This window comes from Anomaloglossus baeobatrachus, chromosome 3 (genome assembly GCF_048569485.1).
Source record: "Anomaloglossus baeobatrachus isolate aAnoBae1 chromosome 3, aAnoBae1.hap1, whole genome shotgun sequence".
NCBI classification, from domain to species: Eukaryota; Metazoa; Chordata; class Amphibia; order Anura; family Aromobatidae; genus Anomaloglossus; species Anomaloglossus baeobatrachus.
The window spans coordinates 698,412,641-698,432,926 of NC_134355.1; the positions used below are offsets into that span (position 1 = coordinate 698,412,641).

General features: G+C 45.4%; 20 non-coding genes across 20 annotated transcripts; 2 read left to right on the forward strand and 18 right to left on the reverse strand.

Annotated features, from left to right (window-relative positions):
• The first annotated feature begins 1,144 nt into the window (after positions 1–1,144).
• TRNAN-GUU (transfer RNA asparagine (anticodon GUU)) lies at positions 1,145–1,218 on the forward strand. Its single transcript has one exon. It is a non-coding gene; the product is annotated as a tRNA-Asn (tRNA).
• A 617-nt stretch (positions 1,219–1,835) lies between these two features.
• On the reverse strand, positions 1,836–1,908 carry TRNAA-CGC (transfer RNA alanine (anticodon CGC)). Its single transcript has one exon. It is a non-coding gene; the product is annotated as a tRNA-Ala (tRNA).
• Positions 1,909–2,510: 602 nt separating this feature from the next.
• Positions 2,511–2,583, reverse strand: TRNAA-UGC (transfer RNA alanine (anticodon UGC)). Its single transcript has one exon. It is a non-coding gene; the product is annotated as a tRNA-Ala (tRNA).
• Positions 2,584–3,259: 676 nt separating this feature from the next.
• TRNAN-GUU (transfer RNA asparagine (anticodon GUU)) lies at positions 3,260–3,333 on the forward strand. Its single transcript has one exon. It is a non-coding gene; the product is annotated as a tRNA-Asn (tRNA).
• A 617-nt stretch (positions 3,334–3,950) lies between these two features.
• Positions 3,951–4,023, reverse strand: TRNAA-CGC (transfer RNA alanine (anticodon CGC)). Its single transcript has one exon. It is a non-coding gene; the product is annotated as a tRNA-Ala (tRNA).
• A 592-nt stretch (positions 4,024–4,615) lies between these two features.
• On the reverse strand, positions 4,616–4,688 carry TRNAA-UGC (transfer RNA alanine (anticodon UGC)). Its single transcript has one exon. It is a non-coding gene; the product is annotated as a tRNA-Ala (tRNA).
• A 1,367-nt stretch (positions 4,689–6,055) lies between these two features.
• Positions 6,056–6,128, reverse strand: TRNAA-CGC (transfer RNA alanine (anticodon CGC)). Its single transcript has one exon. It is a non-coding gene; the product is annotated as a tRNA-Ala (tRNA).
• A 592-nt stretch (positions 6,129–6,720) lies between these two features.
• On the reverse strand, positions 6,721–6,793 carry TRNAA-UGC (transfer RNA alanine (anticodon UGC)). Its single transcript has one exon. It is a non-coding gene; the product is annotated as a tRNA-Ala (tRNA).
• Positions 6,794–8,160: 1,367 nt separating this feature from the next.
• Positions 8,161–8,233, reverse strand: TRNAA-CGC (transfer RNA alanine (anticodon CGC)). Its single transcript has one exon. It is a non-coding gene; the product is annotated as a tRNA-Ala (tRNA).
• A 602-nt stretch (positions 8,234–8,835) lies between these two features.
• Positions 8,836–8,908, reverse strand: TRNAA-UGC (transfer RNA alanine (anticodon UGC)). The gene has a single exon. It is a non-coding gene; the product is annotated as a tRNA-Ala (tRNA).
• Positions 8,909–10,275: 1,367 nt separating this feature from the next.
• Positions 10,276–10,348, reverse strand: TRNAA-CGC (transfer RNA alanine (anticodon CGC)). Its single transcript has one exon. It is a non-coding gene; the product is annotated as a tRNA-Ala (tRNA).
• Positions 10,349–10,950: 602 nt separating this feature from the next.
• TRNAA-UGC (transfer RNA alanine (anticodon UGC)) lies at positions 10,951–11,023 on the reverse strand. The gene has a single exon. It is a non-coding gene; the product is annotated as a tRNA-Ala (tRNA).
• A 1,367-nt stretch (positions 11,024–12,390) lies between these two features.
• TRNAA-CGC (transfer RNA alanine (anticodon CGC)) lies at positions 12,391–12,463 on the reverse strand. Its single transcript has one exon. It is a non-coding gene; the product is annotated as a tRNA-Ala (tRNA).
• Positions 12,464–13,065: 602 nt separating this feature from the next.
• Positions 13,066–13,138, reverse strand: TRNAA-UGC (transfer RNA alanine (anticodon UGC)). The gene has a single exon. It is a non-coding gene; the product is annotated as a tRNA-Ala (tRNA).
• A 1,367-nt stretch (positions 13,139–14,505) lies between these two features.
• Positions 14,506–14,578, reverse strand: TRNAA-CGC (transfer RNA alanine (anticodon CGC)). Its single transcript has one exon. It is a non-coding gene; the product is annotated as a tRNA-Ala (tRNA).
• Positions 14,579–15,180: 602 nt separating this feature from the next.
• Positions 15,181–15,253, reverse strand: TRNAA-UGC (transfer RNA alanine (anticodon UGC)). Its single transcript has one exon. It is a non-coding gene; the product is annotated as a tRNA-Ala (tRNA).
• Positions 15,254–16,620: 1,367 nt separating this feature from the next.
• On the reverse strand, positions 16,621–16,693 carry TRNAA-CGC (transfer RNA alanine (anticodon CGC)). The gene has a single exon. It is a non-coding gene; the product is annotated as a tRNA-Ala (tRNA).
• A 592-nt stretch (positions 16,694–17,285) lies between these two features.
• TRNAA-UGC (transfer RNA alanine (anticodon UGC)) lies at positions 17,286–17,358 on the reverse strand. The gene has a single exon. It is a non-coding gene; the product is annotated as a tRNA-Ala (tRNA).
• Positions 17,359–18,725: 1,367 nt separating this feature from the next.
• TRNAA-CGC (transfer RNA alanine (anticodon CGC)) lies at positions 18,726–18,798 on the reverse strand. Its single transcript has one exon. It is a non-coding gene; the product is annotated as a tRNA-Ala (tRNA).
• Positions 18,799–19,400: 602 nt separating this feature from the next.
• Positions 19,401–19,473, reverse strand: TRNAA-UGC (transfer RNA alanine (anticodon UGC)). The gene has a single exon. It is a non-coding gene; the product is annotated as a tRNA-Ala (tRNA).
• Positions 19,474–20,286: the final 813 nt, after the last annotated feature.

Below are 20,286 nucleotides of genomic sequence, written 5' to 3' on the forward strand. Positions count from 1 at the left end.
ATACATGCACGCCTCTTCCAAGCAAAGCCTTTACATATCTACGGAGAAGACAAAAAACTCTCTGTTGATTTGTGCTTACGTTTTGATCTCCTCACTCCTCAGGTACAACGGAGGAGACCTTTCTAGAAGAGCTGTTTGTAGGTGGATGGAACGAGCATAGCTGGGCTGTGTTTACCAGCCGGATGAACCTTCCGATAGAATGCGCAAAACTCCTTCGAGCCGGAATTGAACCAGCGACCTAAGGATTGCTAACTTTCTTCTACAGTCTTCGGCTCTACCAGCTGAGCTATCGAAGGCTTGTTTTGTCCTTGATCGAAAGCCTCCTAGTTTTAGCTGTTGGAGTTTTGAGCATGAGGTAAAAAGACAATCACTGCTACCATGTGAAAAATAACTCTTGGAGAATGCGGGCATCGATCCCGCTGCCTCTCGCATGCAAAGCGAGCGCAATGCCACTTGAGCTAATCCCCATGGCATGACAGGTCTGCCTTTAGTTTCTTGCCACACTTCACGGTGATTTTCTCATCATGTCAGGTGAGAAGCTGCAATGCTATATGGCAATTTTTATGTAAGAATAGCTTGCTTTTTTTTTTACAGTGTGAGTTCCATTTTACCATAGTAGAAGATCATCGGAGGAGTTTAAAAGGTGAAGGGTGGCTTACAAATACATGCACACCTCTTCCAAGCAAACCCTTTACATATCTACGAAGAACCGAGGGGTAAGCAATAAAAAACCCCTTAATAGTTTGGAGACGAAAGTTGCAATGTAGCACAATATCAGTCTTATCGAAGAAATATAATGATGACCTGTATAAAAAGAATCAATTAGCAGAGGATGGTTTCGATCCATCGACCTCTGGGTTATGGGCCCAGCACGCTTCCGCTGCGCCACTCTGCTGCCGGTGGTCTGTTCGTTGAGAAGGTCTATTTATCGACTGACTTTTCAAAAGTGGCTAAAATGTATTTGGTCTTTGTGATGGAATCCATCAGCAGGAGCTTATTGTCGGCGCCTCGAGTCCTCCTGAGCATCAGCAATTGTCTCTTTGTTTTTGCTGATTTCTTTTTGTCATATTATGTTAAAAAGTTGATCTGAGAAACCTGTGCCTGGCCTGCCTGGCTGAGAGTTCCTGTAGAAAGATCTGTTTGCGTCTCTGTGGCGCAATTGGTTAGCGCGTTCGGCTGTTAACCGAAAGGATGGTGGTTCAAGCCCACCCAGGGACGATGGTCTTTTTTGCTTAAGTAGCAGCCTATGTACGAGTGAAGAAGGTTCCACGTCGTCTTTCAATTGCTCTCCCGACAAATAACTCTGTTGCTCGCTGCCTACGTTTTGAACTCCCGAGTTAGAATGGAGGATACTTTTGGAAAAGAGCTCTTTGTATGTGGACGGAAGCAGCTTAGCTGGGCTGTGTTTATTCAGGGGCGATGGTCTCTTTGGCTCGAGTAGCATTCTAGGGGTGTAAAAGGTTCCACGTTAGCTTTCGGCTGAGCTGCTCTCCCAACAAAAAACTCTCTGTTGCTTTGTGCTTACATTTTGAACTCCTCAGGTACAACGGAGGAGACCCTTCTAGAAGAGCTGTTTGTAGGTGGACAGAGGGAGCATAGCTGGGCTGTGTTTACTAGCAGGATGAGCCCTCCGATAGAACGCGCAAACATCCTTTGAGCTGGAATTGAACCAGCAACCCAAGGATTTGCTCATTTACATCTACAGTCTTTGGCTCTACCAGCTGAGCTATTGAAGGCTTGTCTTGGCCTTGGTTGAAAGCCTCCTAGTTTTAGCTGTTGGAGTTTTGAGCATGAGGTGAAAAGGCAATCACTGCTACCATGTGAAAAATAACTCTTGGAGAATGCGGGCATCGATCCCGCTGCCTCTCACATGCGAAGCGAGCGCTCTACCACTTGAGCTAATTCCCCTGGTGGGACAGTTGTGCCTTTAGTTTCTTGCCACACTTCATAGGGATTTTCTTATCATGTCAGGTGAGAAGCTGCATTGTTATATGGTATTTTTTTTCTGTAAGAATAGCTTTTTTTTTTTTTTTTTTTTTTTTTGTAAGTGTGAGTTCCATGTTGCCATAGTAGAAGATCATCGGAGGACTTTACAAGGTGAAGGGTGGCTTCCAAATACATGCACGCCTCTTCCAAGCAAAGCCTTTACATATCTACGGAGAAGACAAAAAACTCTCTGTTGATTTGTGCTTACGTTTTGATCTCCTCACTCCTCAGGTACAACGGAGGAGACCTTTCTAGAAGAGCTGTTTGTAGGTGGACGGAACGAGCATAGCTGGGCTGTGTTTACCAGCCGGATGAACCTTCCGATAGAATGCGCAAAACTCCTTCGAGCCGGAATTGAACCAGCGACCTAAGGATTGCTAACTTTCTTCTACAGTCTTCGGCTCTACCAGCTGAGCTATCGAAGGCTTGTTTTGTCCTTGATCGAAAGCCTCCTAGTTTTAGCTGTTGGAGTTTTGAGCATGAGGTAAAAAGACAATCACTGCTACCATGTGAAAAATAACTCTTGGAGAATGCGGGCATCGATCCCGCTGCCTCTCGCATGCAAAGCGAGCGCTCTGCCACTTGAGCTAATCCCCCTGGCATGACAGGTCTGCCTTTAGTTTCTTGCCACACTTCACGGTGATTTTCTCATCATGTCAGGTGAGAAGCTGCAATGCTATATGGCAATTTTTATGTAAGAATAGCTTGCTTTTTTTTTTACAGTGTGAGTTCCATTTTACCATAGTAGAAGATCATCGGAGGAGTTTAAAAGGTGAAGGGTGGCTTACAAATACATGCACACCTCTTCCAAGCAAACCCTTTACATATCTACGAAGAACCGAGGGGTAAGCAATAAAAAACCCCTTAATAGTTTGGAGACGAAAGTTGCAATGTAGCACAATATCAGTCTTATCGAAGAAATATAATGATGACCTGTATAAAAAGAATCAACTAGCAGAGGATGGTTTCGATCCATCGACCTCTGGGTTATGGGCCCAGCACGCTTCCGCTGCGCCACTCTGCTGCCGGTGGTCTGTTCGTTGAGAAGGTCTATTTATCGACTGACTTTTCAAAAGTGGCTAAAATGTATTTGGTCTTTGTGATGGAATCCATCAGCAGGAGCTTATTGTCGGCGCCTCGAGTCCTCCTGAGCATCAGCAATTGTCTCTTTGTTTTTGCTGATTTCTTTTTGTCATATTATGTTAAAAAGTTGATCTGAGAAACCTGTGCCTGGCCTGCCTGGCTGAGAGTTCCTGTAGAAAGATCTGTTTGCGTCTCTGTGGCGCAATTGGTTAGCGCGTTCGGCTGTTAACCGAAAGGATGGTGGTTCAAGCCCACCCAGGGACGATGGTCTTTTTTGCTTAAGTAGCAGCCTATGTACGAGTGAAGAAGGTTCCACGTCGTCTTTCAATTGCTCTCCCGACAAATAACTCTGTTGCTCGCTGCCTACGTTTTGAACTCCCGAGTTAGAATGGAGGATACTTTTGGAAAAGAGCTCTTTGTATGTGGACGGAAGCAGCTTAGCTGGGCTGTGTTTATTCAGGGGCGATGGTCTCTTTGGCTCGAGTAGCATTCTAGGGGTGTAAAAGGTTCCACGTTAGCTTTCGGCTGAGCTGCTCTCCCAACAAAAAACTCTCTGTTGCTTTGTGCTTACGTTTTGAACTCCTCAGGTACAACGGAGGAGACCCTTCTAGAAGAGCTGTTTGTAGGTGGACAGAGGGAGCATAGCTGGGCTGTGTTTACTAGCAGGATGAGCCCTCCGATAGAACGCGCAAACATCCTTCGAGCTGGAATTGAACCAGCAACCCAAGGATTTGCTCATTTACATCTACAGTCTTTGGCTCTACCAGCTGAGCTATTGAAGGCTTGTCTTGGCCTTGGTTGAAAGCCTCCTAGTTTTAGCTGTTGGAGTTTTGAGCATGAGGTGAAAAGGCAATCACTGCTACCATGTGAAAAATAACTCTTGGAGAATGCGGGCATCGATCCCGCTGCCTCTCACATGCGAAGCGAGCGCTCTACCACTTGAGCTAATTCCCCTGGCGGGACAGTTGTGCCTTTAGTTTCTTGCCACACTTCATAGGGATTTTCTTATCATGTCAGGTGAGAAGCTGCATTGTTATATGGTATTTTTTTTCTGTAAGAATAGCTTTTTTTTTTTTTTTTTAAGTGTGAGTTCCATGTTGCCATAGTAGAAGATCATCGGAGGACTTTACAAGGTGAAGGGTGGCTTCCAAATACATGCACGCCTCTTCCAAGCAAAGCCTTTACATATCTACGGAGAAGACAAAAAACTCTCTGTTGATTTGTGCTTACGTTTTGATCTCCTCACTCCTCAGGTACAACGGAGGAGACCTTTCTAGAAGAGCTGTTTGTAGGTGGACGGAACGAGCATAGCTGGGCTGTGTTTACCAGCCGGATGAACCTTCCGATAGAATGCGCAAAACTCCTTCGAGCCGGAATTGAACCAGCGACCTAAGGATTGCTAACTTTCTTCTACAGTCTTCGGCTCTACCAGCTGAGCTATCGAAGGCTTGTTTTGTCCTTGATCGAAAGCCTCCTAGTTTTAGCTGTTGGAGTTTTGAGCATGAGGTAAAAAGACAATCACTGCTACCATGTGAAAAATAACTCTTGGAGAATGCGGGCATCGATCCCGCTGCCTCTCGCATGCAAAGCGAGCGCTCTGCCACTTGAGCTAATCCCCCTGGCATGACAGGTCTGCCTTTAGTTTCTTGCCACACTTCACGGTGATTTTCTCATCATGTCAGGTGAGAAGCTGCAATGCTATATGGCAATTTTTATGTAAGAATAGCTTGCTTTTTTTTTTACAGTGTGAGTTCCATTTTACCATAGTAGAAGATCATCGGAGGAGTTTAAAAGGTGAAGGGTGGCTTACAAATACATGCACACCTCTTCCAAGCAAACCCTTTACATATCTACGAAGAACCGAGGGGTAAGCAATAAAAAACCCCTTAATAGTTTGGAGACGAAAGTTGCAATGTAGCACAATATCAGTCTTATCGAAGAAATATAATGATGACCTGTATAAAAAGAATCAACTAGCAGAGGATGGTTTCGATCCATCGACCTCTGGGTTATGGGCCCAGCACGCTTCCGCTGCGCCACTCTGCTGCCGGTGGTCTGTTCGTTGAGAAGGTCTATTTATCGACTGACTTTTCAAAAGTGGCTAAAATGTATTTGGTCTTTGTGATGGAATCCATCAGCAGGAGCTTATTGTCGGCGCCTCGAGTCCTCCTGAGCATCAGCAATTGTCTCTTTGTTTTTGCTGATTTCTTTTTGTCATATTATGTTAAAAAGTTGATCTGAGAAACCTGTGCCTGGCCTGCCTGGCTGAGAGTTCCTGTAGAAAGATCTGTTTGCGTCTCTGTGGCGCAATTGGTTAGCGCGTTCGGCTGTTAACCGAAAGGATGGTGGTTCAAGCCCACCCAGGGATGATGGTCTTTTTTGCTTAAGTAGCAGCCTATGTACGAGTGAAGAAGGTTCCACGTCGTCTTTCAATTGCTCTCCCGACAAATAACTCTGTTGCTCGCTGCCTACGTTTTGAACTCCCGAGTTAGAATGGAGGATACTTTTGGAAAAGAGCTCTTTGTATGTGGACGGAAGCAGCTTAGCTGGGCTGTGTTTATTCAGGGGCGATGGTCTCTTTGGCTCGAGTAGCATTCTAGGGGTGTAAAAGGTTCCACGTTAGCTTTCGGCTGAGCTGCTCTCCCAACAAAAAACTCTCTGTTGCTTTGTGCTTACGTTTTGAACTCCTCAGGTACAACGGAGGAGACCCTTCTAGAAGAGCTGTTTGTAGGTGGACAGAGGGAGCATAGCTGGGCTGTGTTTACTAGCAGGATGAGCCCTCCGATAGAACGCGCAAACATCCTTCGAGCTGGAATTGAACCAGCAACCGAAGGATTTGCTCATTTACATCTACAGTCTTTGGCTCTACCAGCTGAGCTATTGAAGGCTTGTCTTGGCCTTGGTTGAAAGCCTCCTAGTTTTAGCTGTTGGAGTTTTGAGCATGAGGTGAAAAGGCAATCACTGCTACCATGTGAAAAATAACTCTTGGAGAATGCGGGCATCGATCCCGCTGCCTCTCACATGCGAAGCGAGCGCTCTACCACTTGAGCTAATTCCCCTGGCGGGACAGTTGTGCCTTTAGTTTCTTGCCACACTTCATAGGGATTTTCTTATCATGTCAGGTGAGAAGCTGCATTGTTATATGGTATTTTTTTTCTGTAAGAATAGCTTTTTTTTTTTTTTTTTAAGTGTGAGTTCCATGTTGCCATAGTAGAAGATCATCGGAGGACTTTACAAGGTGAAGGGTGGCTTCCAAATACATGCACGCCTCTTCCAAGCAAAGCCTTTACATATCTACGGAGAAGACAAAAAACTCTCTGTTGATTTGTGCTTACGTTTTGATCTCCTCACTCCTCAGGTACAACGGAGGAGACCTTTCTAGAAGAGCTGTTTGTAGGTGGACGGAACGAGCATAGCTGGGCTGTGTTTACCAGCCGGATGAACCTTCCGATAGAATGCGCAAAACTCCTTCGAGCCGGAATTGAACCAGCGACCTAAGGATTGCTAACTTTCTTCTACAGTCTTCGGCTCTACCAGCTGAGCTATCGAAGGCTTGTTTTGTCCTTGATCGAAAGCCTCCTAGTTTTAGCTGTTGGAGTTTTGAGCATGAGGTAAAAAGACAATCACTGCTACCATGTGAAAAATAACTCTTGGAGAATGCGGGCATCGATCCCGCTGCCTCTCGCATGCAAAGCGAGCGCTCTGCCACTTGAGCTAATCCCCCTGGCATGACAGGTCTGCCTTTAGTTTCTTGCCACACTTCACGGTGATTTTCTCATCATGTCAGGTGAGAAGCTGCAATGCTATATGGCAATTTTTATGTAAGAATAGCTTGCTTTTTTTTTTACAGTGTGAGTTCCATTTTACCATAGTAGAAGATCATCGGAGGAGTTTAAAAGGTGAAGGGTGGCTTACAAATACATGCACACCTCTTCCAAGCAAACCCTTTACATAACTACGAAGAACCGAGGGGTAAGCAATAAAAAACCCCTTAATAGTTTGGAGACGAAAGTTGCAATGTAGCACAATATCAGTCTTATCGAAGAAATATAATGATGACCTGTATAAAAAGAATCAATTAGCAGAGGATGGATTCGATCCATCGACCTCTGGGTTATGGGCCCAGCACGCTTCCGCTGCGCCACTCTGCTGCCGGTGGTCTGTTCGTTGAGAAGGTCTATTTATCGACTGACTTTTCAAAAGTGGCTAAAATGTATTTGGTCTTTGTGATGGAATCCATCAGCAGGAGCTTATTGTCGGCGCCTCGAGTCCTCCTGAGCATCAGCAATTGTCTCTTTGTTTTTGCTGATTTCTTTTTGTCATATTATGTTAAAAAGTTGATCTGAGAAACCTGTGCCTGGCCTGCCTGGCTGAGAGTTCCTGTAGAAAGATCTGTTTGCGTCTCTGTGGCGCAATTGGTTAGCGCGTTCGGCTGTTAACCGAAAGGATGGTGGTTCAAGCCCACCCAGGGATGATGGTCTTTTTTGCTTAAGTAGCAGCCTATGTACGAGTGAAGAAGGTTCCACGTCGTCTTTCAATTGCTCTCCCGACAAATAACTCTGTTGCTCGCTGCCTACGTTTTGAACTCCCGAGTTAGAATGGAGGATACTTTTGGAAAAGAGCTCTTTGTATGTGGACGGAAGCAGCTTAGCTGGGCTGTGTTTATTCAGGGGCGATGGTCTCTTTGGCTCGAGTAGCATTCTAGGGGTGTAAAAGGTTCCACGTTAGCTTTCGGCTGAGCTGCTCTCCCAACAAAAAACTCTCTGTTGCTTTGTGCTTACGTTTTGAACTCCTCAGGTACAACGGAGGAGACCCTTCTAGAAGAGCTGTTTGTAGGTGGACAGAGGGAGCATAGCTGGGCTGTGTTTACTAGCAGGATGAGCCCTCCGATAGAACGCGCAAACATCCTTCGAGCTGGAATTGAACCAGCAACCCAAGGATTTGCTCATTTACATCTACAGTCTTTGGCTCTACCAGCTGAGCTATTGAAGGCTTGTCTTGGCCTTGGTTGAAAGCCTCCTAGTTTTAGCTGTTGGAGTTTTGAGCATGAGGTGAAAAGGCAATCACTGCTACCATGTGAAAAATAACTCTTGGAGAATGCGGGCATCGATCCCGCTGCCTCTCACATGCGAAGCGAGCGCTCTACCACTTGAGCTAATTCTCCTGGCGGGACAGTTGTGCCTTTAGTTTCTTGCCACACTTCATAGGGATTTTCTTATCATGTCAGGTGAGAAGCTGCATTGTTATATGGTATTTTTTTTCTGTAAGAATAGCTTTTTTTTTTTTTTTTTTTTTTTTTGTAAGTGTGAGTTCCATGTTGCCATAGTAGAAGATCATCGGAGGACTTTACAAGGTGAAGGGTGGCTTCCAAATACATGCACGCCTCTTCCAAGCAAAGCCTTTACATATCTACGGAGAAGACAAAAAACTCTCTGTTGATTTGTGCTTACGTTTTGATCTCCTCACTCCTCAGGTACAACGGAGGAGACCTTTCTAGAAGAGCTGTTTGTAGGTGGACGGAACGAGCATAGCTGGGCTGTGTTTACCAGCCGGATGAACCTTCCGATAGAATGCGCAAAACTCCTTCGAGCCGGAATTGAACCAGCGACCTAAGGATTGCTAACTTTCTTCTACAGTCTTCGGCTCTACCAGCTGAGCTATCGAAGGCTTGTTTTGTCCTTGATCGAAAGCCTCCTAGTTTTAGCTGTTGGAGTTTTGAGCATGAGGTAAAAAGACAATCACTGCTACCATGTGAAAAATAACTCTTGGAGAATGCGGGCATCGATCCCGCTGCCTCTCGCATGCAAAGCGAGCGCTCTGCCACTTGAGCTAATCCCCCTGGCATGACAGGTCTGCCTTTAGTTTCTTGCCACACTTCACGGTGATTTTCTCATCATGTCAGGTGAGAAGCTGCAATGCTATATGGCAATTTTTATGTAAGAATAGCTTGCTTTTTTTTTTACAGTGTGAGTTCCATTTTACCATAGTAGAAGATCATCGGAGGAGTTTAAAAGGTGAAGGGTGGCTTACAAATACATGCACACCTCTTCCAAGCAAACCCTTTACATAACTACGAAGAACCGAGGGGTAAGCAATAAAAAACCCCTTAATAGTTTGGAGACGAAAGTTGCAATGTAGCACAATATCAGTCTTATCGAAGAAATATAATGATGACCTGTATAAAAAGAATCAATTAGCAGAGGATGGATTCGATCCATCGACCTCTGGGTTATGGGCCCAGCACGCTTCCGCTGCGCCACTCTGCTGCCGGTGGTCTGTTCGTTGAGAAGGTCTATTTATCGACTGACTTTTCAAAAGTGGCTAAAATGTATTTGGTCTTTGTGATGGAATCCATCAGCAGGAGCTTATTGTCGGCGCCTCGAGTCCTCCTGAGCATCAGCAATTGTCTCTTTGTTTTTGCTGATTTCTTTTTGTCATATTATGTTAAAAAGTTGATCTGAGAAACCTGTGCCTGGCCTGCCTGGCTGAGAGTTCCTGTAGAAAGATCTGTTTGCGTCTCTGTGGCGCAATTGGTTAGCGCGTTCGGCTGTTAACCGAAAGGATGGTGGTTCAAGCCCACCCAGGGATGATGGTCTTTTTTGCTTAAGTAGCAGCCTATGTACGAGTGAAGAAGGTTCCACGTCGTCTTTCAATTGCTCTCCCGACAAATAACTCTGTTGCTCGCTGCCTACGTTTTGAACTCCCGAGTTAGAATGGAGGATACTTTTGGAAAAGAGCTCTTTGTATGTGGACGGAAGCAGCTTAGCTGGGCTGTGTTTATTCAGGGGCGATGGTCTCTTTGGCTCGAGTAGCATTCTAGGGGTGTAAAAGGTTCCACGTTAGCTTTCGGCTGAGCTGCTCTCCCAACAAAAAACTCTCTGTTGCTTTGTGCTTACGTTTTGAACTCCTCAGGTACAACGGAGGAGACCCTTCTAGAAGAGCTGTTTGTAGGTGGACAGAGGGAGCATAGCTGGGCTGTGTTTACTAGCAGGATGAGCCCTCCGATAGAACGCGCAAACATCCTTCGAGCTGGAATTGAACCAGCAACCCAAGGATTTGCTCATTTACATCTACAGTCTTTGGCTCTACCAGCTGAGCTATTGAAGGCTTGTCTTGGCCTTGGTTGAAAGCCTCCTAGTTTTAGCTGTTGGAGTTTTGAGCATGAGGTGAAAAGGCAATCACTGCTACCATGTGAAAAATAACTCTTGGAGAATGCGGGCATCGATCCCGCTGCCTCTCACATGCGAAGCGAGCGCTCTACCACTTGAGCTAATTCCCCTGGCGGGACAGTTGTGCCTTTAGTTTCTTGCCACACTTCATAGGGATTTTCTTATCATGTCAGGTGAGAAGCTGCATTGTTATATGGTATTTTTTTTCTGTAAGAATAGCTTTTTTTTTTTTTTTTTTTTTTTTTGTAAGTGTGAGTTCCATGTTGCCATAGTAGAAGATCATCGGAGGACTTTACAAGGTGAAGGGTGGCTTCCAAATACATGCACGCCTCTTCCAAGCAAAGCCTTTACATATCTACGGAGAAGACAAAAAACTCTCTGTTGATTTGTGCTTACGTTTTGATCTCCTCACTCCTCAGGTACAACGGAGGAGACCTTTCTAGAAGAGCTGTTTGTAGGTGGACGGAACGAGCATAGCTGGGCTGTGTTTACCAGCCGGATGAACCTTCCGATAGAATGCGCAAAACTCCTTCGAGCCGGAATTGAACCAGCGACCTAAGGATTGCTAACTTTCTTCTACAGTCTTCGGCTCTACCAGCTGAGCTATCGAAGGCTTGTTTTGTCCTTGATCGAAAGCCTCCTAGTTTTAGCTGTTGGAGTTTTGAGCATGAGGTAAAAAGACAATCACTGCTACCATGTGAAAAATAACTCTTGGAGAATGCGGGCATCGATCCCGCTGCCTCTCGCATGCAAAGCGAGCGCTCTGCCACTTGAGCTAATCCCCCTGGCATGACAGGTCTGCCTTTAGTTTCTTGCCACACTTCACGGTGATTTTCTCATCATGTCAGGTGAGAAGCTGCAATGCTATATGGCAATTTTTATGTAAGAATAGCTTGCTTTTTTTTTTACAGTGTGAGTTCCATTTTACCATAGTAGAAGATCATCGGAGGAGTTTAAAAGGTGAAGGGTGGCTTACAAATACATGCACACCTCTTCCAAGCAAACCCTTTACATAACTACGAAGAACCGAGGGGTAAGCAATAAAAAACCCCTTAATAGTTTGGAGACGAAAGTTGCAATGTAGCACAATATCAGTCTTATCGAAGAAATATAATGATGACCTGTATAAAAAGAATCAATTAGCAGAGGATGGATTCGATCCATCGACCTCTGGGTTATGGGCCCAGCACGCTTCCGCTGCGCCACTCTGCTGCCGGTGGTCTGTTCGTTGAGAAGGTCTATTTATCGACTGACTTTTCAAAAGTGGCTAAAATGTATTTGGTCTTTGTGATGGAATCCATCAGCAGGAGCTTATTGTCGGCGCCTCGAGTCCTCCTGAGCATCAGCAATTGTCTCTTTGTTTTTGCTGATTTCTTTTTGTCATATTATGTTAAAAAGTTGATCTGAGAAACCTGTGCCTGGCCTGCCTGGCTGAGAGTTCCTGTAGAAAGATCTGTTTGCGTCTCTGTGGCGCAATTGGTTAGCGCGTTCGGCTGTTAACCGAAAGGATGGTGGTTCAAGCCCACCCAGGGATGATGGTCTTTTTTGCTTAAGTAGCAGCCTATGTACGAGTGAAGAAGGTTCCACGTCGTCTTTCAATTGCTCTCCCGACAAATAACTCTGTTGCTCGCTGCCTACGTTTTGAACTCCCGAGTTAGAATGGAGGATACTTTTGGAAAAGAGCTCTTTGTATGTGGACGGAAGCAGCTTAGCTGGGCTGTGTTTATTCAGGGGCGATGGTCTCTTTGGCTCGAGTAGCATTCTAGGGGTGTAAAAGGTTCCACGTTAGCTTTCGGCTGAGCTGCTCTCCCAACAAAAAACTCTCTGTTGCTTTGTGCTTACGTTTTGAACTCCTCAGGTACAACGGAGGAGACCCTTCTAGAAGAGCTGTTTGTAGGTGGACAGAGGGAGCATAGCTGGGCTGTGTTTACTAGCAGGATGAGCCCTCCGATAGAACGCGCAAACATCCTTCGAGCTGGAATTGAACCAGCAACCCAAGGATTTGCTCATTTACATCTACAGTCTTTGGCTCTACCAGCTGAGCTATTGAAGGCTTGTCTTGGCCTTGGTTGAAAGCCTCCTAGTTTTAGCTGTTGGAGTTTTGAGCATGAGGTGAAAAGGCAATCACTGCTACCATGTGAAAAATAACTCTTGGAGAATGCGGGCATCGATCCCGCTGCCTCTCACATGCGAAGCGAGCGCTCTACCACTTGAGCTAATTCCCCTGGTGGGACAGTTGTGCCTTTAGTTTCTTGCCACACTTCATAGGGATTTTCTTATCATGTCAGGTGAGAAGCTGCATTGTTATATGGTATTTTTTTTCTGTAAGAATAGCTTTTTTTTTTTTTTTTTTTTTTTTTGTAAGTGTGAGTTCCATGTTGCCATAGTAGAAGATCATCGGAGGACTTTACAAGGTGAAGGGTGGCTTCCAAATACATGCACGCCTCTTCCAAGCAAAGCCTTTACATATCTACGGAGAAGACAAAAAACTCTCTGTTGATTTGTGCTTACGTTTTGATCTCCTCACTCCTCAGGTACAACGGAGGAGACCTTTCTAGAAGAGCTGTTTGTAGGTGGACGGAACGAGCATAGCTGGGCTGTGTTTACCAGCCGGATGAACCTTCCGATAGAATGCGCAAAACTCCTTCGAGCCGGAATTGAACCAGCGACCTAAGGATTGCTAACTTTCTTCTACAGTCTTCGGCTCTACCAGCTGAGCTATCGAAGGCTTGTTTTGTCCTTGATCGAAAGCCTCCTAGTTTTAGCTGTTGGAGTTTTGAGCATGAGGTAAAAAGACAATCACTGCTACCATGTGAAAAATAACTCTTGGAGAATGCGGGCATCGATCCCGCTGCCTCTCGCATGCAAAGCGAGCGCTCTGCCACTTGAGCTAATCCCCCTGGCATGACAGGTCTGCCTTTAGTTTCTTGCCACACTTCACGGTGATTTTCTCATCATGTCAGGTGAGAAGCTGCAATGCTATATGGCAATTTTTATGTAAGAATAGCTTGCTTTTTTTTTTACAGTGTGAGTTCCATTTTACCATAGTAGAAGATCATCGGAGGAGTTTAAAAGGTGAAGGGTGGCTTACAAATACATGCACACCTCTTCCAAGCAAACCCTTTACATAACTACGAAGAACCGAGGGGTAAGCAATAAAAAACCCCTTAATAGTTTGGAGACGAAAGTTGCAATGTAGCACAATATCAGTCTTATCGAAGAAATATAATGATGACCTGTATAAAAAGAATCAATTAGCAGAGGATGGATTCGATCCATCGACCTCTGGGTTATGGGCCCAGCACGCTTCCGCTGCGCCACTCTGCTGCCGGTGGTCTGTTCGTTGAGAAGGTCTATTTATCGACTGACTTTTCAAAAGTGGCTAAAATGTATTTGGTCTTTGTGATGGAATCCATCAGCAGGAGCTTATTGTCGGCGCCTCGAGTCCTCCTGAGCATCAGCAATTGTCTCTTTGTTTTTGCTGATTTCTTTTTGTCATATTATGTTAAAAAGTTGATCTGAGAAACCTGTGCCTGGCCTGCCTGGCTGAGAGTTCCTGTAGAAAGATCTGTTTGCGTCTCTGTGGCGCAATTGGTTAGCGCGTTCGGCTGTTAACCGAAAGGATGGTGGTTCAAGCCCACCCAGGGATGATGGTCTTTTTTGCTTAAGTAGCAGCCTATGTACGAGTGAAGAAGGTTCCACGTCGTCTTTCAATTGCTCTCCCGACAAATAACTCTGTTGCTCGCTGCCTACGTTTTGAACTCCCGAGTTAGAATGGAGGATACTTTTGGAAAAGAGCTCTTTGTATGTGGACGGAAGCAGCTTAGCTGGGCTGTGTTTATTCAGGGGCGATGGTCTCTTTGGCTCGAGTAGCATTCTAGGGGTGTAAAAGGTTCCACGTTAGCTTTCGGCTGAGCTGCTCTCCCAACAAAAAACTCTCTGTTGCTTTGTGCTTACGTTTTGAACTCCTCAGGTACAACGGAGGAGACCCTTCTAGAAGAGCTGTTTGTAGGTGGACAGAGGGAGCATAGCTGGGCTGTGTTTACTAGCAGGATGAGCCCTCCGATAGAACGCGCAAACATCCTTCGAGCTGGAATTGAACCAGCAACCCAAGGATTTGCTCATTTACATCTACAGTCTTTGGCTCTACCAGCTGAGCTATTGAAGGCTTGTCTTGGCCTTGGTTGAAAGCCTCCTAGTTTTAGCTGTTGGAGTTTTGAGCATGAGGTGAAAAGGCAATCACTGCTACCATGTGAAAAATAACTCTTGGAGAATGCGGGCATCGATCCCGCTGCCTCTCACATGCGAAGCGAGCGCTCTACCACTTGAGCTAATTCCCCTGGTGGGACAGTTGTGCCTTTAGTTTCTTGCCACACTTCATAGGGATTTTCTTATCATGTCAGGTGAGAAGCTGCATTGTTATATGGTATTTTTTTTCTGTAAGAATAGCTTTTTTTTTTTTTTTTTTTTTTTTTGTAAGTGTGAGTTCCATGTTGCCATAGTAGAAGATCATCGGAGGACTTTACAAGGTGAAGGGTGGCTTCCAAATACATGCACGCCTCTTCCAAGCAAAGCCTTTACATATCTACGGAGAAGACAAAAAACTCTCTGTTGATTTGTGCTTACGTTTTGATCTCCTCACTCCTCAGGTACAACGGAGGAGACCTTTCTAGAAGAGCTGTTTGTAGGTGGACGGAACGAGCATAGCTGGGCTGTGTTTACCAGCCGGATGAACCTTCCGATAGAATGCGCAAAACTCCTTCGAGCCGGAATTGAACCAGCGACCTAAGGATTGCTAACTTTCTTCTACAGTCTTCGGCTCTACCAGCTGAGCTATCGAAGGCTTGTTTTGTCCTTGATCGAAAGCCTCCTAGTTTTAGCTGTTGGAGTTTTGAGCATGAGGTAAAAAGACAATCACTGCTACCATGTGAAAAATAACTCTTGGAGAATGCGGGCATCGATCCCGCTGCCTCTCGCATGCAAAGCGAGCGCTCTGCCACTTGAGCTAATCCCCCTGGCATGACAGGTCTGCCTTTAGTTTCTTGCCACACTTCACGGTGATTTTCTCATCATGTCAGGTGAGAAGCTGCAATGCTATATGGCAATTTTTATGTAAGAATAGCTTGCTTTTTTTTTTACAGTGTGAGTTCCATTTTACCATAGTAGAAGATCATCGGAGGAGTTTAAAAGGTGAAGGGTGGCTTACAAATACATGCACACCTCTTCCAAGCAAACCCTTTACATAACTACGAAGAACCGAGGGGTAAGCAATAAAAAACCCCTTAATAGTTTGGAGACGAAAGTTGCAATGTAGCACAATATCAGTCTTATCGAAGAAATATAATGATGACCTGTATAAAAAGAATCAATTAGCAGAGGATGGATTCGATCCATCGACCTCTGGGTTATGGGCCCAGCACGCTTCCGCTGCGCCACTCTGCTGCCGGTGGTCTGTTCGTTGAGAAGGTCTATTTATCGACTGACTTTTCAAAAGTGGCTAAAATGTATTTGGTCTTTGTGATGGAATCCATCAGCAGGAGCTTATTGTCGGCGCCTCGAGTCCTCCTGAGCATCAGCAATTGTCTCTTTGTTTTTGCTGATTTCTTTTTGTCATATTATGTTAAAAAGTTGATCTGAGAAACCTGTGCCTGGCCTGCCTGGCTGAGAGTTCCTGTAGAAAGATCTGTTTGCGTCTCTGTGGCGCAATTGGTTAGCGCGTTCGGCTGTTAACCGAAAGGATGGTGGTTCAAGCCCACCCAGGGATGATGGTCTTTTTTGCTTAAGTAGCAGCCTATGTACGAGTGAAGAAGGTTCCACGTCGTCTTTCAATTGCTCTCCCGACAAATAACTCTGTTGCTCGCTGCCTACGTTTTGAACTCCCGAGTTAGAATGGAGGATACTTTTGGAAAAGAGCTCTTTGTATGTGGACGGAAGCAGCTTAGCTGGGCTGTGTTTATTCAGGGGCGATGGTCTCTTTGGCTCGAGTAGCATTCTAGGGGTGTAAAAGGTTCCACGTTAGCTTTCGGCTGAGCTGCTCTCCCAACAAAAAACTCTCTGTTGCTTTGTGCTTACGTTTTGAACTCCTCAGGTACAACGGAGGAGACCCTTCTAGAAGAGCTGTTTGTAGGTGGACAGAGGGAGCATAGCTGGGCTGTGTTTACTAGCAGGATGAGCCCTCCGATAGAACGCGCAAACATCCTTCGAGCTGGAATTGAACCAGCAACCGAAGGATTAGCTCATTTACATCTACAGTCTTTGGCTCTACCAGCTGAGCTATTGAAGGCTTGTCTTGGCCTTGGTTGAAAGCCTCCTAGTTTTAGCTGTTGGAGTTTTGAGCATGAGGTGAAAAGGCAATCACTGCTACCATGTGAAAAATAACTCTTGGAGAATGCGGGCATCGATCCCGCTGCCTCTCACATGCGAAGCGAGCGCTCTACCACTTGAGCTAATTCCCCTGGCGGGACAGTTGTGCCTTTAGTTTCTTGCCACACTTCATAGGGATTTTCTTATCATGTCAGGTGAGAAGCTGCATTGTTATATGGTATTTTTTTTCTGTAAGAATAGCTTTTTTTTTTTTTTTTTAAGTGTGAGTTCCATGTTGCCATAGTAGAAGATCATCGGAGGACTTTACAAGGTGAAGGGTGGCTTCCAAATACATGCACGCCTCTTCCAAGCAAAGCCTTTACATATCTACGGAGAAGACAAAAAACTCTCTGTTGATTTGTGCTTACGTTTTGATCTCCTCACTCCTCAGGTACAACGGAGGAGACCTTTCTAGAAGAGCTGTTTGTAGGTGGACGGAACGAGCATAGCTGGGCTGTGTTTACCAGCCGGATGAACCTTCCGATAGAATGCGCAAAACTCCTTCGAGCCGGAATTGAACCAGCGACCTAAGGATTGCTAACTTTCTTCTACAGTCTTCGGCTCTACCAGCTGAGCTATCGAAGGCTTGTTTTGTCCTTGATCGAAAGCCTCCTAGTTTTAGCTGTTGGAGTTTTGAGCATGAGGTAAAAAGACAATCACTGCTACCATGTGAAAAATAACTCTTGGAGAATGCGGGCATCGATCCCGCTGCCTCTCGCATGCAAAGCGAGCGCTCTGCCACTTGAGCTAATCCCCCTGGCATGACAGGTCTGCCTTTAGTTTCTTGCCACACTTCACGGTGATTTTCTCATCATGTCAGGTGAGAAGCTGCAATGCTATATGGCAATTTTTATGTAAGAATAGCTTGCTTTTTTTTTTACAGTGTGAGTTCCATTTTACCATAGTAGAAGATCATCGGAGGAGTTTAAAAGGTGAAGGGTGGCTTACAAATACATGCACACCTCTTCCAAGCAAACCCTTTACATATCTACGAAGAACCGAGGGGTAAGCAATAAAAAACCCCTTAATAGTTTGGAGACGAAAGTTGCAATGTAGCACAATATCAGTCTTATCGAAGAAATATAATGATGACCTGTATAAAAAGAATCAACTAGCAGAGGATGGTTTCGATCCATCGACCTCTGGGTTATGGGCCCAGCACGCTTCCGCTGCGCCACTCTGCTGCCGGTGGTCTGTTCGTTGAGAAGGTCTATTTATCGACTGACTTTTCAAAAGTGGCTAAAATGTATTTGGTCTTTGTGATGGAATCCATCAGCAGGAGCTTATTGTCGGCGCCTCGAGTCCTCCTGAGCATCAGCAATTGTCTCTTTGTTTTTGCTGATTTCTTTTTGTCATATTATGTTAAAAAGTTGATCTGAGAAACCTGTGCCTGGCCTGCCTGGCTGAGAGTTCCTGTAGAAAGATCTGTTTGCGTCTCTGTGGCGCAATTGGTTAGCGCGTTCGGCTGTTAACCGAAAGGATGGTGGTTCAAGCCCACCCAGGGATGATGGTCTTTTTTGCTTAAGTAGCAGCCTATGTACGAGTGAAGAAGGTTCCACGTCGTCTTTCAATTGCTCTCCCGACAAATAACTCTGTTGCTCGCTGCCTACGTTTTGAACTCCCGAGTTAGAATGGAGGATACTTTTGGAAAAGAGCTCTTTGTATGTGGACGGAAGCAGCTTAGCTGGGCTGTGTTTATTCAGGGGCGATGGTCTCTTTGGCTCGAGTAGCATTCTAGGGGTGTAAAAGGTTCCACGTTAGCTTTCGGCTGAGCTGCTCTCCCAACAAAAAACTCTCTGTTGCTTTGTGCTTACGTTTTGAACTCCTCAGGTACAACGGAGGAGACCCTTCTAGAAGAGCTGTTTGTAGGTGGACAGAGGGAGCATAGCTGGGCTGTGTTTACTAGCAGGATGAGCCCTCCGATAGAACGCGCAAACATCCTTCGAGCTGGAATTGAACCAGCAACCGAAGGATTTGCTCATTTACATCTACAGTCTTTGGCTCTACCAGCTGAGCTATTGAAGGCTTGTCTTGGCCTTGGTTGAAAGCCTCCTAGTTTTAGCTGTTGGAGTTTTGAGCATGAGGTGAAAAGGCAATCACTGCTACCATGTGAAAAATAACTCTTGGAGAATGCGGGCATCGATCCCGCTGCCTCTCACATGCGAAGCGAGCGCTCTACCACTTGAGCTAATTCCCCTGGCGGGACAGTTGTGCCTTTAGTTTCTTGCCACACTTCATAGGGATTTTCTTATCATGTCAGGTGAGAAGCTGCATTGTTATATGGTATTTTTTTTCTGTAAGAATAGCTTTTTTTTTTTTTTTTTTTTTTTTTTTAAGTGTGAGTTCCATGTTGCCATAGTAGAAGATCATCGGAGGACTTTACAAGGTGAAGGGTGGCTTCCAAATACATGCACGCCTCTTCCAAGCAAAGCCTTTACATATCTACGGAGAAGACAAAAAACTCTCTGTTGATTTGTGCTTACGTTTTGATCTCCTCACTCCTCAGGTACAACGGAGGAGACCTTTCTAGAAGAGCTGTTTGTAGGTGGACGGAACGAGCATAGCTGGGCTGTGTTTACCAGCCGGATGAACCTTCCGATAGAATGCGCAAAACTCCTTCGAGCCGGAATTGAACCAGCGACCTAAGGATTGCTAACTTTCTTCTACAGTCTTCGGCTCTACCAGCTGAGCTATCGAAGGCTTGTTTTGTCCTTGATCGAAAGCCTCCTAGTTTTAGCTGTTGGAGTTTTGAGCATGAGGTAAAAAGACAATCACTGCTACCATGTGAAAAATAACTCTTGGAGAATGCGGGCATCGATCCCGCTGCCTCTCGCATGCAAAGCGAGCGCTCTGCCACTTGAGCTAATCCCCCTGGCATGACAGGTCTGCCTTTAGTTTCTTGCCACACTTCACGGTGATTTTCTCATCATGTCAGGTGAGAAGCTGCAATGCTATATGGCAATTTTTATGTAAGAATAGCTTGCTTTTTTTTTTACAGTGTGAGTTCCATTTTACCATAGTAGAAGATCATCGGAGGAGTTTAAAAGGTGAAGGGTGGCTTACAAATACATGCACACCTCTTCCAAGCAAACCCTTTACATATCTACGAAGAACCGAGGGGTAAGCAATAAAAAACCCCTTAATAGTTTGGAGACGAAAGTTGCAATGTAGCACAATATCAGTCTTATCGAAGAAATATAATGATGACCTGTATAAAAAGAATCAACTAGCAGAGGATGGTTTCGATCCATCGACCTCTGGGTTATGGGCCCAGCACGCTTCCGCTGCGCCACTCTGCTGCCGGTGGTCTGTTCGTTGAGAAGGTCTATTTATCGACTGACTTTTCAAAAGTGGCTAAAATGTATTTGGTCTTTGTGATGGAATCCATCAGCAGGAGCTTATTGTCGGCGCCTCGAGTCCTCCTGAGCATCAGCAATTGTCTCTTTGTTTTTGCTGATTTCTTTTTGTCATATTATGTTAAAAAGTTGATCTGAGAAACCTGTGCCTGGCCTGCCTGGCTGAGAGTTCCTGTAGAAAGATCTGTTTGCGTCTCTGTGGCGCAATTGGTTAGCGCGTTCGGCTGTTAACCGAAAGGATGGTGGTTCAAGCCCACCCAGGGATGATGGTCTTTTTTGCTTAAGTAGCAGCCTATGTACGAGTGAAGAAGGTTCCACGTCGTCTTTCA